This window comes from Triturus cristatus, chromosome 5_2, assembly GCF_964204655.1.
Source record: "Triturus cristatus chromosome 5_2, aTriCri1.1, whole genome shotgun sequence".
In the NCBI taxonomy this organism is placed as follows: Eukaryota; Metazoa; Chordata; class Amphibia; order Caudata; family Salamandridae; genus Triturus; species Triturus cristatus.
In genome coordinates, this window is record NC_140588.1 from 828,481,926 (window position 1) to 828,495,497 (window position 13,572).

Below are 13,572 nucleotides of genomic sequence, written 5' to 3' on the forward strand. Positions count from 1 at the left end.
ACCTAGTGTCAAGTTCCTTTGTGTGTGCAAGAAGTAAAGCCATTAAAAGTGTAAATAGAGCTAGGTACCGTCCCTCCAAAGTCATCCTGCCAGGATGGCCTATCTTGTACACACTTTGTGCTACTGCCTTTGCGCTACTGCCTCAAAGCAATACACAAAACCTGACAGCAGAGCCATCCACAGTCATGTGGCCCAGGACACTGACAGAAGGCGCCAATGGTTAGTACAAGAAAATGCCAAATTTCTAAAATGCAGCATTTTCGGAATTGTGCCTTAAAATCAGAATTTACCATTAAACAAGATTGTAAACTACAATTCATTTGCGTGAAATCAGCATATGTCTATCTGCTAACTTCTATCTGCTCCCTCACTGAAGTTTAGAAAAAACCACAGGAGTGTAACCCGTAGACCCAACTGAGATCAGGGTGATAACAATGTAATTGCAACAGTATCTCAGTAGGAGTTATTAAATTATTTGTAATCGTATGTACAAGACATTACAAACACACAAAGAGAAAAAAGAGGCTACAAGAGTTTTTTGGTCAATGCGCCCGTAGGCGTCATATATTAAGGGAAGATTAACAAATTATAGCAGCACTATACGGTACAATTACCAAAACAACCCTAAGGGAAAAAGTGTACAATGTGCTCGTGACAAAAGTGTGACGGCGCAAGTGACAACGTATATAAAACCATAGCAAGGGGCGCAACACAGTAAATACAAGGTATGTACAATTCAAGGTTCCGAGCAATAGTTCCAATTATTCATTTAAAAGTTCTCAGGGAGTAATTTTTCGGGGAACCAAAAAAGATCAAAAAGCGCCAAAAGCATTTGGAGCTGATGGGAACAGGTCGACGACTACTCCCTGAGAACTTTTAAATGAATAATTGGAACTATTGCTCGGAACCTTGAATTGTACATACCTTGTATTTACTGTGTTGCGCCCCTTGCTATGGTTTTATATACGTTGTCACTTGCGCCGTCACACTTTTGTCACGAGCACATTGTACACTTTTTCCCTTAGGGTTGTTTTGGTAATTGTACCGTATAGTGCTGCTATAATTTGTTAATCTTCCCTTAATATATGACGCCTACGGGCGCATTGACCAAAAAACTCTTGTAGCCTCTTTTTTCTCTTTGTGTGTTTGTAATGTCTTGTACATACGATTACAAATAATTTAATAACTCCTACTGAGATACTGTTGCAATTACACCCTCACTGAAGTTAGCACTTATTAAATGTAATAACCAACCAAGTATTAGTCAATGGGAGAGATAGGCCTTATAACAGTGAGAATTTATTTAGGAATTTTTCACTGCCATGACATGTCAAACTTAAGCACACAATCTACTTTTGAAATACAATACCTGACCCTATGAGCCTTTACAGCCTACCTTAGAGATGACTTATAAGCATTAAAAAGGAAGGTTTATGTCTAGCAAATGGTTTAAGTGAGTAAATATGGTTTAATATATATAGTGTGGTTGTGTGACCTCACTGTGTAATAAAGTCACAAATCTTTCTTCGGTCCAGTCAGACTTGTTGGAAAACCTTGTCTCAATTCTGGGTAGCTGTGGCTTTGAGCAGTCAGGCTTTATCAATGGAACAAGTGCAAAATATTTAGAAGTACGAAACAAAAGTGCATAAGAAAGAAACACAGCAAAACAGAAATCTGACATTAATTTATGATAATAGATTTTATTTGTATAATGTTTTAGACACTCAAACAAACAAAATCCACCAAGGGTTCAACAAGCATTGGCAACTATTGTGATTAGCAGTTACTTTGAAACTTTAAAAACATGTTTTATAAATTTGTGTTTGGGTAATCCAGCTCACTTTGGGTGACCAACTCCGGCATGGAGTAAGTCAAGGCGGCCATTAAGGCTGAGCAGGACAGTTACCTTGCAGTCTTAGAAGCCTCCAGTCCAGTTCTCAGCTCTAGGGGCAAACAACCATAAACGTCAATGGAATGGTCCTGATGCAAGGGGTACAGGATGCTGAAGATGCTGATCAGGTGTACAGGGGTCTTCCTTAGGCCTGGGCGGCAAATTCCGTTCCGTTAGCGGAATTTGCGGAATTTGGGTAATTTCGCGTTCCGCGGAGAACGCGAAATTGCCAAAAAATCTGCGTTCCGCGACTTCGCGAAATTTTTTGCTTGTTCGCGTTCTCAATATGCGTGTTCGCGAGATATTTCACCCCGAGCACGCAAACAGCGATCGCGAACAGGAAAAAAGTATCGCGAACAAGCAATTCCGCGTGTTTGCGGAATTTCTGCGTGTTCGCGGAGATTTTTTACCGTTTCGCGGAGATTTGCGTAACGCGATTCCGCGAATTCCGCCCACCCCTAGTTAGGCCACCCGTAAGGCGCCGAACATGATGGGGCTACTTTTCCCAAAAACGTCAATGTCTCGGAAGTCCAGCCAAAAAACAGTCACTTCTGGTCTACTAATCTCCTGTCATAACAACATCAGCGGTTTCTTTAACTGCAGCTAGTGTCAGTTTTCTGTGTGCAAACTACACTTTGATGAATCAACCAGTTCCAGCAGACTCGAATGCAACTTTTTGAGTGCCAGCATTTGGCCTTCCTGGCTTCCTTTCGGCTTTCAGTAGCACTCAGGCGATTGTGGCTACCAAAACAACCCAAGGTGGCTTCTTCAGCTTTTGTGACCTTGGATCTGTAAGAGAAAGTCAGCCAACTGGCTCTTGTAGTTCACATGTTCTGTCTGGGTCTTGGGGATAACTTTTCCACAAGCAGGGCACCAGAGGCACAATCCTCTCTTTGCTAGCCCATGAGCAGCAGGTGCAGTCCAGTCTTTGATGCAGCATCTCTTTGGCGGGCCCAGGGAACAGCAGGGCAGTCCTTTTGTCCTCCCTCTAGTGAAGACATGATCTGAGGTCTGTATGCTAGGAGTCGCACTTTTATGCCCAGAATTTGCCCTTGGCGCATGACATGACTGACAGCCATTGGGCTACCAGGTCCTCTCCTGCCTGATAATGACTTTCTGACATCTAGCTTTCCCAGAAGGCAACATTATACCCACTCCCAAGTTGGTAGAACCTCTCTCTTTGTGTGTGGATCTTCATAGCCTGCCATAGAAGTGTGGCTACCTGAGCACTACACACTCACGGAACAAAAAGTTTGGCAGCCATTTAGCTCTCTCTATCCTTCACATCAGCTTGTTTACCAGGACAAAAGAGCAGCCCCTCTCCTGTGTGTCCACCATTTGCCATTCAAAGCAGCTCCCACTTTGATGCTTACCTTGTGGGCTCACACCCTGTGTAGCATTTAGCCAGGGAGATGTAACACCTCTTCCAATGGTAGACCTTTATTATTTATTTTCCTGTGAGTCTTTTACACTTCTATCAGGAGGGCAGAAGGCTGCCTTGTGGCCAGCATCTGTGAATGGCCACTGGAAAACTTGGGCAACCTAGTGGTAAATATCCAAAGTTGCCTTTTACCCAAAAGGTACATTAAATTCGACTTGGGTATCAAGTTGGGTTCAATGTCATTATGGTTTTGATACCTTGAATTACCAACTTTAGTAGTTCCATTCAGAAGTTAGCACAACTGAGTTGTCAATGTGTAACATTGTAGGTGTCAATGGGGCTACTAGCCTTTCTAAGGTAAAAATGACAATTTGGCGTTTTACTGTTAAGACGTATAAAAATGCATGCACCTTAGGTCTAAATGTGCCTACCTTAGGGGTAACTTAAGTATATCAAGAAGGAAAATTCAGGCTATGCCAATATTCCAAATGGCAAAGTCGAGTTAGCAGTTGGAAATTGCTGTTTCAGTCTGCAAGGGCAGGCAGGGAGACATGTTTTTACTTCGTCACACTCTTTGTGGCTCAATAAGTGCTTCAGTCCATGAGGGACACTTTAACCTACAGGCCTTGGATACCCCTTCTAAAAAATACTAGGGACTTATCAGTTAGTTAACTTATGGCAATAAAATATGCACTTTGGAGGGTCAATACACTGGCACTGAGGTCTGGTTAGCAGGCCTCAGTGCACTCTCAGATAGGCCTGGGAAGAGCTTGCAGAGTTTGAATACGTGGAATTCCACAGAGTTACCGAAAAACTGTGGAATTCCACAGAGTTCCACGTCTTGGAGGAGTATTGCTCATCGACACCTAGTTGATTTATCCTGCACATTACTCATGCAGATCTCCCCCTTTTCATTTGTAAGAACAACCTTTACAACATTGTCATCTGATGCTTATTTTGACAGGACTAGTTTACTGCATGCGATCTATTTTATAGGGGCACCCAGTGATCTCTTAGGGCTTTGTGGCTTGCCCTGTGTGACTTGGAACAGTGCATAGTGAGCACTGTGGTGGTGCACGTATCGCATGCGGAGCGCTGCACTATCCCTGGTGTTTGAGGCAGCTGGAGGGGAGAGCTTGGGTTAAGTGCTCTCCACCTTCTTTCTTTAGGCCAGAGCATGTGCTCGATGCAGCAAAGTGAGCGAGGCAGTGAGTGTTTTCACTTGATTGGTAGCTGCAAGCCCTGGGCTGCGGGGTACTGTGACCCTGTTGCCACAGTTAAAAGGGTAGCACAGCTGATGTCTCAGCAGGCCCACACAGTTTCCCTCTGGCCCTTGCAGCATACATGGGAATCATGCTGCACACCAGCCTCAGAGTAGTTTACATTTCCACCCCAGACCGGGCCGAGCAGTGAACATAGCTGCTTGCTTCATGAAAGCTCGCCACAGTCCTACTTGTGCTGCGGCAACCGCAATACCCTGGGCATTGCTCGCCTCTTCCTCCAGGCGGACGGGGAGGGATTAAACCTACCAACATCCTCACAAAGTCCCCTATTTGGAATGGACTTCGGTAGTAATCCAGCCCTGCCATCTGCAAGCGTTGCTAACGGACTGGATCTCAAAGGCACCGTAACGCTCTTAGATGGAGGGCTAGGTTTTCTTTTCTGCCTGACTGTCCGCTAGCCTGGGGAAAAATGGCTGTTATCTCTGGCAAGGAGTAGCCCAGCAACAGCCCGATGCTACATGCTAGTACTGCTACCTTTGAATATAGTGAACTCCACTAATTTCAATCACGCGACCCCAGTGATTACCGTAACCTTGCTAGTACGAGGGCAGGTGCTCTGAGCCCCATATTTTCCTGCTGTTTTTTATGCGTTTTGGCTGAGATTTCACCACCCATGTGTTCATGGTGACAGATGTAGATTTAGGTGTTGTCTTACTCCAATCTAATTTGCATTGCATGCCTGGATGTGGGTATAGGTATTGTTTTATTCCCTAAACTCCTTCATTTTCATGCTCTGATGTTGAGCTGCATGTTGTGTGGAGGCCTTATGTAAATAACAGGATAACAAGTAACATTTCAGAATGTACAGTATATGTGAAAGATGTGATTTTTCATTAGCTTCATCATGTGTGCAGCTTATATGTGTTTACTTTATCCTGCTAAATGTATCACTATGACCATTTCCTACTGGCAAAGTGAGTTTATGATCTATGCGAAGTCATGACAAGTGCCTAGTGGCACAGTGATTTATGTGATTATTGTGTTTTATGACTTAAGTGTTTTATGAACAATACTAAGGATATTTTTATATAGCCTTGTGTGGAGTCTGTTTTTGTAGTGTGCCTAGTGTGTCACTGGTATGTGTATGTGTTGCACAAAACGATTTACATATTGCCTCAGGGATAAGAATTACTGTTCGGCTAAGCTACCAAGGGAGTGAGCACGGGTTATCTTGGGTGTGTATCTCCCTTACCCTGACTTGAGTGGAGGGTTTTACCTTGCTTAGGTGTATATCCTAGCCAACCAGAAACCCATTTCTAACAGTGGGTATATATGTGAGTGGATGCATGGGTGTGTAAGTGAGTGTGTAAGTGTTTTGTGGGCATATGAGTAGGTGTATGAGAGGCTGTATGGGTCAGTGAGTGGGTGTATGAGGGACTGTATGGGTCCATGAGCGGGTGTGTGAGTGTCTGTATGGGTCTGTTAGTGGGTATGTGAGTGTATTAGTGTGTGAATGTAATATTGGGTGTGAGAGTAGGTGTATGGGTCTATGTGTGGGTCTGTGAGTGAGTGAATGCCTTTGCAGGTTTTTGAGTAGATGTGTGAGTGCCAGTGTGGGTCAGTGAGTGGGTCTGTGAGTGCTTGTGTGAGTGAGTGTGGGAGTGCCTGTGTGGGTCTGTGAGTGGGTGGGTGTGAGTGCCTGTGTGGGGTGGGTGAGTGGGTCTATGAGTGTCCTTTATGGGTCTGTAAGTGGCTGTGTGGGTATGTGAATGGGTCAGTGAGTGCCTGTGTGGATCTGTGAGTGGGCCTGTGAGTGCCGGTATGGGACTATGAGTGGGTCTGTGAGTGCCTGTGTGAGTGGGTGTGTGAGTGGTACGATGGATTTTGTGCATTTCAATGATGAATTCCCCTCCAATAAGAATTTCATATAGTTTTTCAATGTGGAATACAAAAGGAAACATGCTTGCTTTGCCTTTGCAAAGCTCAAGAACTTCAGATTATTTGTGCTTTACACAAGTGGATCTTCAACTGGGCCACTGCTATGTCTATATTTGTAAGTGTTTCCCATTGATATTTAATAACTGTGAAATCAGCATCAGGACAATAATTGAACCTGATTTTTCTGAAAAGAGTTCAGAGTTTTGCACAAAATATCTGCCTACTGGTTAATTAGTAAGTGCTACTTCATTGGGTAAATGTCTGGTGCACATTCTACAGCTTTGTAAAGGACCATGATGTAATGTCTCCAGTGACCTTGTGTTCATGTAATTTTAGAAATGTGATTGTTCCTGCAGCTTCTTCATCCACAATTCTGTGGTAACATGAATCCTTATCAAGAGATGAGCACAAGATTACAAAGAGGTGGATCTCCAAACACAGGTTCTTTCTCTTAACTATATGAAGTAAGTGCTTGTTTGTTGATGTCCTCGTATTCCTCTGCATGAAGAATGTGTCACCAAAATCAGCAGGAAACCTGCTCTGGGGCCTTTTGGTAAGCTGTCCATCAATGTGGAAAAAAAGGGAAGGCCTCTGCATAGTACTAAGGAAAATGAGGCGGGCCAAACGAGTGGAGCTTGCAGATAATTTTGACTATTTGCATACTCAGGGTAATTTAAAGAGAGAACCATGCTCTCTTGTTTTATTTTTTTCCAAGGGAAATTGTGCCATGCAGCCCTCCTCCTCTTGCCAATTTCGGTCCCTGGGACCCCATCCCCGGGGCCTGACCTTTTGATGCTGGGTGCCCGGGAGTCCACCCAGGGCACCCAGTCTCCAGCGTTGGGGACCTCAATGTCCCTGTGGGCCCTGCTGACTCGCCACCTCCATTGGGAGTCAGCATTGCTCCCACATGTAGGAAACAACCAAAAATGCTTCTCCCTGCATGTGGGAGCACTGTTTTCATGTGTTTTTCCGGTCTTGACAGCAGGCAGAAAAACAGATGAAAGCTCTACTCTCAGCTAGAGGGAGCAGTTTTTCTTCTCGCACCCGCTGAGAGAGGAGTCACAGTTTGTTCTGGCTTGGCTCCTGAAGGTGGCTCCACAAGGTGGGCTGCGGGTGCGAGCTGTCAAAACCCACCCCCGGTTCATAGGTAGCTGGCCCTGGGGGGTAGCGGTCACAAGGGCCATTAATGACTTCAGAATGGGTCTACACAGTACCCCTTCTTTGTTAGGGCAGATTTACAAGAAACTGAAGCATCTCTGCGTTATAGCAGAGATGCGTCAGTTTCCTTGCACCATGCAAAAATACCCTTGCGCCACCATGGATGCGTCCCATTTACAATGCGGCGCACCATGGCGCAAGGATTGAGAGATGCATCATGCATCTGTTGGCTCAAAGGTCACACATTGCTGAAGTCATGTTGCAAGTACAACTCAACTCCAGCAATGCTCAGGAAGGCCTATACCTATTGTGCTCTGTCAGTCCTTGTGCCTGCTTCAAGCAGCCGTAAGGTTTTGACGCAGTGGCGTTGTAGAAGTGGCGCAGTGAAATCTTCTAGATTTCACTGCGCCACTTTTACGAGGATTTCCTGCGTCGGAACGCCCACCCTGAATACATTATACTTGATTCTGATATAATGCGGCGCACAGCTTTACAACGTGACGCATCTCCCTAGATGCGCCACGTTGTAAATGTGTCGTAATGTGGTGTATTGTTTACGCAGTCACTGAGTCACATAAGTGTCTCAACAGCAGCTCAAAAGTGTTGCAAGGGGCTTGTAAATCTTCCCCTTTGTTCTACTAGGGTCTGCCCTGGGAAGGGCGCAGCCCTCGTCCTCCTTTAATCTGTACTTGTGGCCGCGAGAGGTGGTGGTTCCTGGGGACACAGAGGGCTCTTTTTTTACCTTAGGATGGGGTCAGCATGCCCCCCTTCAATACATTTATAAAGCCCCAGGGAGGTGGTGGTCCCTAGGGCTCTTAAGGGTCTCAGGAGGGGGAGCCTTGTTCCCCACTCCAATTAAAATATGAATTGGTCTGCCCCAGGGATGTGGCAGTCCCCGGTGCCAAAATTGGCGCTATATTATTTATCATTATAAGCCCCAGGGACCTGGCCCACCTGGAGGCTCAACTAGAAATGATCATGGAACACAGCTCTAGTTTTTTTTTCCCACTTTTGTCACAAAGTTCCAAATCTGCAGCGAAATTGTAGCACCATTTTAAAAAAAAAATGCCTTTTGGTACTGGCAGGCTCCTTGGGGGAGTCCAACACCAGGCCTTGGAGATCATGGTATTCCTATCCTGTCACCTTCTGTTTTTTTACCTTTTTGTTTGGGACTCAGCTGAGTCCGAGTCCCAAGACGGCTGCCAATACTTCCTGGTTAAAGTGTTGGCAACCAATCAGATCTCTGCACAAGATAAGAAGGATTCACAGAGGGTTCGCCATTCTAGATATACACCTATGGATTTTCTTTAATATCTCCAAAACTGCTGAACGGATTTCCACCAAATAACAAAATAGGCTCTTTTGGGACCAAGAGCTACCTTTCTGACAAATTGACAGGGCAAGCAGCATTAAGAGGCCAGACCCCGGGGGATGTGCTCCCCGGAGCCGGATTTGGCCCAGGAAAAGGGACACATGGCCCACTTCCCCTTGAAATCACAGAGCTGATTGATCCATTGGAGTGCAATATGATCTGTAATGACTGTGACATGTGTTTTCTTCTTTTTGTCTTCTGGTGAGAGGAGAGTCAATGGTTCTCCCTTTTGATTACCCTAAATATGCAAATGCCCAACATCTTCTGCAAGCTCTGCCGATTTGGCCTGCCCTGTTTTCCTTAGCAGTAGGCAATGTTCTTGCAGCCTTTTCCCACGTTGATGGACAGCATAGCAAAGGTGCCCAAGCACATTTGCCGATGATGTTGGGATGCATTCTTGATGCAGAGCAACATGACGACATCGCCACCAAATAAACGAGCACTTACTTCATAAAGTTAAGAGGAAGTACCCTTGTTTGGTGGAAATTTCTCTCTTTGTAGTCTTGTAGTCTACCCTAGCGAGGAGTTATGTTATCACAGATATGTGGATCAAGATCTCAAGGAACAATCACATTTCCTAAATTACACTCACTTAAGGTCACTGGAGACATTTCCTTGCGGTCCATTATGGAGCTGTAGTGTACATTGTGCACTTGACAGAATATGATTTGTTACAACGCATGTCATTACATTGCGTGCCATTATAACACGGTCGTTACAACGACTGCGTTGTTACAACGCAAAGCCATTACTGCACAAGTCATTACATCGACTTGCAGTAGATGGCGTGCTGACATTAGAAATGTATAATTTAGTATTCCAACTCCAACCTACGTAACAGTAGAGAAGGTATTGGAATAGTAAACTATACTATTTCTAATGTTAGCACACCATTTACTGCAAGTCGATGTAATGACTTGCGTAGTAATGGCATTGCGTGGTAAAAACACGGTCGTTGTAACAACCGCGTTGTAATGGCATCGCGATGTGATTCGCACGTTGTAAAGGTCGTTTCTCCAATGGAAATTTACCCAATGAGGTAGTACTTACTAATTATCCAATACAAACTACTCCAGTTGGGTAGATATTTTGCGCAAAACTGTGGACTCTTGTTAGACAAAGGGGCAGGTGAGATGTTGTTTTGACCCAGTCTCTCACACAGCTACTGACACCCATGCAGGCCCTCAGTCACCTATACAGCCACTCCCACATATATTCACAAACCCACACAGTTTCTAACACAGTCACTCAAACATCTATACAGTCACTTACGCCTGCACTCACACATCCACAAAACCACTCACACACCCACTCATAGACCCATTAAGCCACTGTTAGACCCGGCATTTTCTGGCTGGCTGGTTTGCATCAAAGCCAGACAGATTATATTGTCCTAGATAGGATGATTATGATATGCTTGTCTGACAACCTGTGTGCACTCTTGTGTAGCAGCTTGGAACAGAGCAGTCAGGCCTATCCTGAGGGTTAAGTTGTAAAATATTGGCACAACACCACCTTTGCAACACACTGCGTATGTGACACAAAGACTCCCCACCATATGGATAAAACACTGATTGTATTACGCACACATTGAAATCAACACAACATGCACATTGGATATATACCTTACGGTTATATGAAATTGCAGAACTCTCTCATGAGCAGCAAAATGGCATGAACATATATGCACTATTCATAGGTATTTCTAAAACACAATATTACCAATATTGCACACCACATACAGTTACAATGGTCAAGAAATCACAGGTTTCAACTACTCCTCATGACCCAGCCCCTCAGTCACTCAAATGGCACCAACCAATGATACGCAATGCATCTGCTGGCAAAACTTTCATTAGATTATCGGCACCACCTAAAGCAGAAGAATACAGTTACTGGGTTTTGCCCATCCAGATTAGGATTTCAGGCACCCAGCAGAACCTTCACGAGTGCGGGATCACTATACCCCCATAGGCAAAAGACTGTAACACCAGAAGCTGACGCTATTCCCAATTGGAGAAATGTTTCCCCTCCAGTGGAGGTGCGAGCTGCAGTTGCTCCGGCAGCCAGATATGGGTGCCCACAAGGCACAACAAGACCCCTTGGATCCATCACAACATGCTCCACAACAGAGTACCTTGTGGTGTGGATTCGAGGAGAGGGAGCCAGTGGTCTCAGATGTTGTCCCCAATGTTAGGCACTGCCATCCTCCTGATCTGGAAGTCAGAGAGAGTCTCGGCTTCCATCTCAGGCCCAGTGGACTCAGCAAACATCCCTCAACACCTCTTGGACACTACACACTATGAAGTGCAAGCTAGCACATGTTTCTGGTTGCAAGCACAGTTCTCTCGGACTCTTCAAACTTCCCCTACATTTCTCAAACTCCTCATGCTCTGGCACCACAGGTGGGCCACTGATCTTTACAAGCACACTCCTCTGCACAGTGTGAATATGGCATACATCAGGATGCTCACTTGCACCCGCTTCTGCCATACCCTCCTGAAAGCAGGGAGATCCTTTCTATCTCTGGGATCTCATGGACAGGAGGCTAGCCAACCAGCCCATGGGGAGTGTTTAGGGACCCGGACCACGACAGTTGGCAATTAGCTGCAGGCCAACAATTTTCAGGCAAAATCCACCAAATGATGGTCCCCTTCCTGGGGTAAGACAAGTCCTAGGCCACCACAAGTCTGTGGATAATCCAGTTGCAGTCCATCCTGCCCCAATAGTTTCTCTTGTCGATGTCCCAAAGTCGAAACAGCGTAGTATGGTTCTAATTCCAAAAGCGTCCCAGTAGTTATTCCCCCATTGGCCTTTGAAGAAGAGATCAGTTCAAAAGGCCAGCTTTGACATGCACAGGCCTTCCCTAAATTTTGTCTTGTCTGCCATCCTACCCCCGGAGGCTTGATCAAGATCTTTAGTGGGGCCAAAGCGCTGCCCCTTGGACTTGGCACCTGCAATCCAACTCCACACCCACATATCCATCGCAGTAAGGTCCCTCAGATTCAGAGATCTGCAGTTTTCCTTGATCCCTTAGCTTATGCCTTCTATTAGGAATGCACAGATGTAGCTGTCCACTCAGCACCAGATGCGATTGTAGACAGGCTGACAGGCACAAAGAGTCATGAGCACAGAAATGCCCACTTCCCCAAAGTGGTATTTCCACATTAGTAATGTTGAATCCACTCGTACTCGTTTTTGTCATTACTAACTCATCTCTTCTGCATATAGGACGTACAGCTCAATAGCTTTTCCATAGATCCCTCATATCAATCCAATGCAAGAAGCAGGCCCTATGATACATAACACCCCATCCGGTGCCATTCACTACCAGTGCATGTAGCGCCCCGTGCACATGCCCTACCTCTTCCCTACACTGCACCCTGTCCCCAGGGAGCACAAAGATCTAGCGAGAGACATGCAGACCCTTGGCAACTAGCTTTTTAGATGCCAAGCCGAGTAACATTAACCTGTACACACAGGCCCTGCCATGGAAAACTTATAGCACATTTGAAAAAATTACCTCCATGGGAGGCACAACCAGTGCTGCAGGCCCACTTAGGAGCATTTGAATTACTTGCCCTAAGTATAGACAAGGGACATACAGCTAACTCAAATCAGTCAATCATGTATACACCAATCACCAGTATGTATATGAAAAGCAGAGCGCTTTGACATTGAATAGCACTCCCATGTCAGCAAAGCCAGGGCCAAACAAGAAGTCGCTATTCACAAAGGTCAGGGGAGACAAAACAAAAGATGTCAGGTCTAACATCCACTCGCGCACCCACATAACCACTCATACAACCACTCACAGACCCAAACTGACACTCATACACCCACTCATACACCCATACAGCCACTGAAACATCCACTCAGAAACCAAGATAACCACTCACACAACCACACTTACACGCAGACTCACTCACACACCCATACAACCACTTACACATCCACTTAGGCACTCACATAACCACTCAAAAACCGATACAGCTACTCACACACCCAGTTACAGACCCATACAGCCACTCACACACCCAGTCACAGACCCAAAGGTGTCCCTTCCTGCACATAAAACAGTAGCAGCTGTTACTGACAAGGGGTGGTATGCGGGGTGAGAGGAGGAACGAGGGAGGGGGTCTAATAAAATAAATAACACTTACCTCTTTACCACTGGCAGCCGGCCGCCGCCTCTTCTTTCTCCATCCTCCTCTCGCCAGGAAGCACACAGCCTCCCAGAATCCCCTGGCCATAGTAGCGTTCTGATTGATCTGAGTGCCGTGGTTCAGCATTCAGACAGGGGTAAACCAGTCTGCATGGAGAACATGCAGAGTGTGCACTTCAGGTGCTGCTAACACTCCTCCCCCTGTCATGAGGTGAGCCCAACCCCACCCACCTGGCTACAGCTGCAAGCTGAATTAAAAAAACAAAATGATAATAACAATCGCTGTTATCATTTTTTCTTTTAATTCAGCTTGCAGCTGAAGCAGTGGGGACGACGCACCGCCGCGTTAGCTTAGGAATTGCCACTGCATAAACAATCATTAGACAATGATATGTTCAACTTCTATATGTGCTGCATTCTGCAGCACACATAGAAGTTACAAAT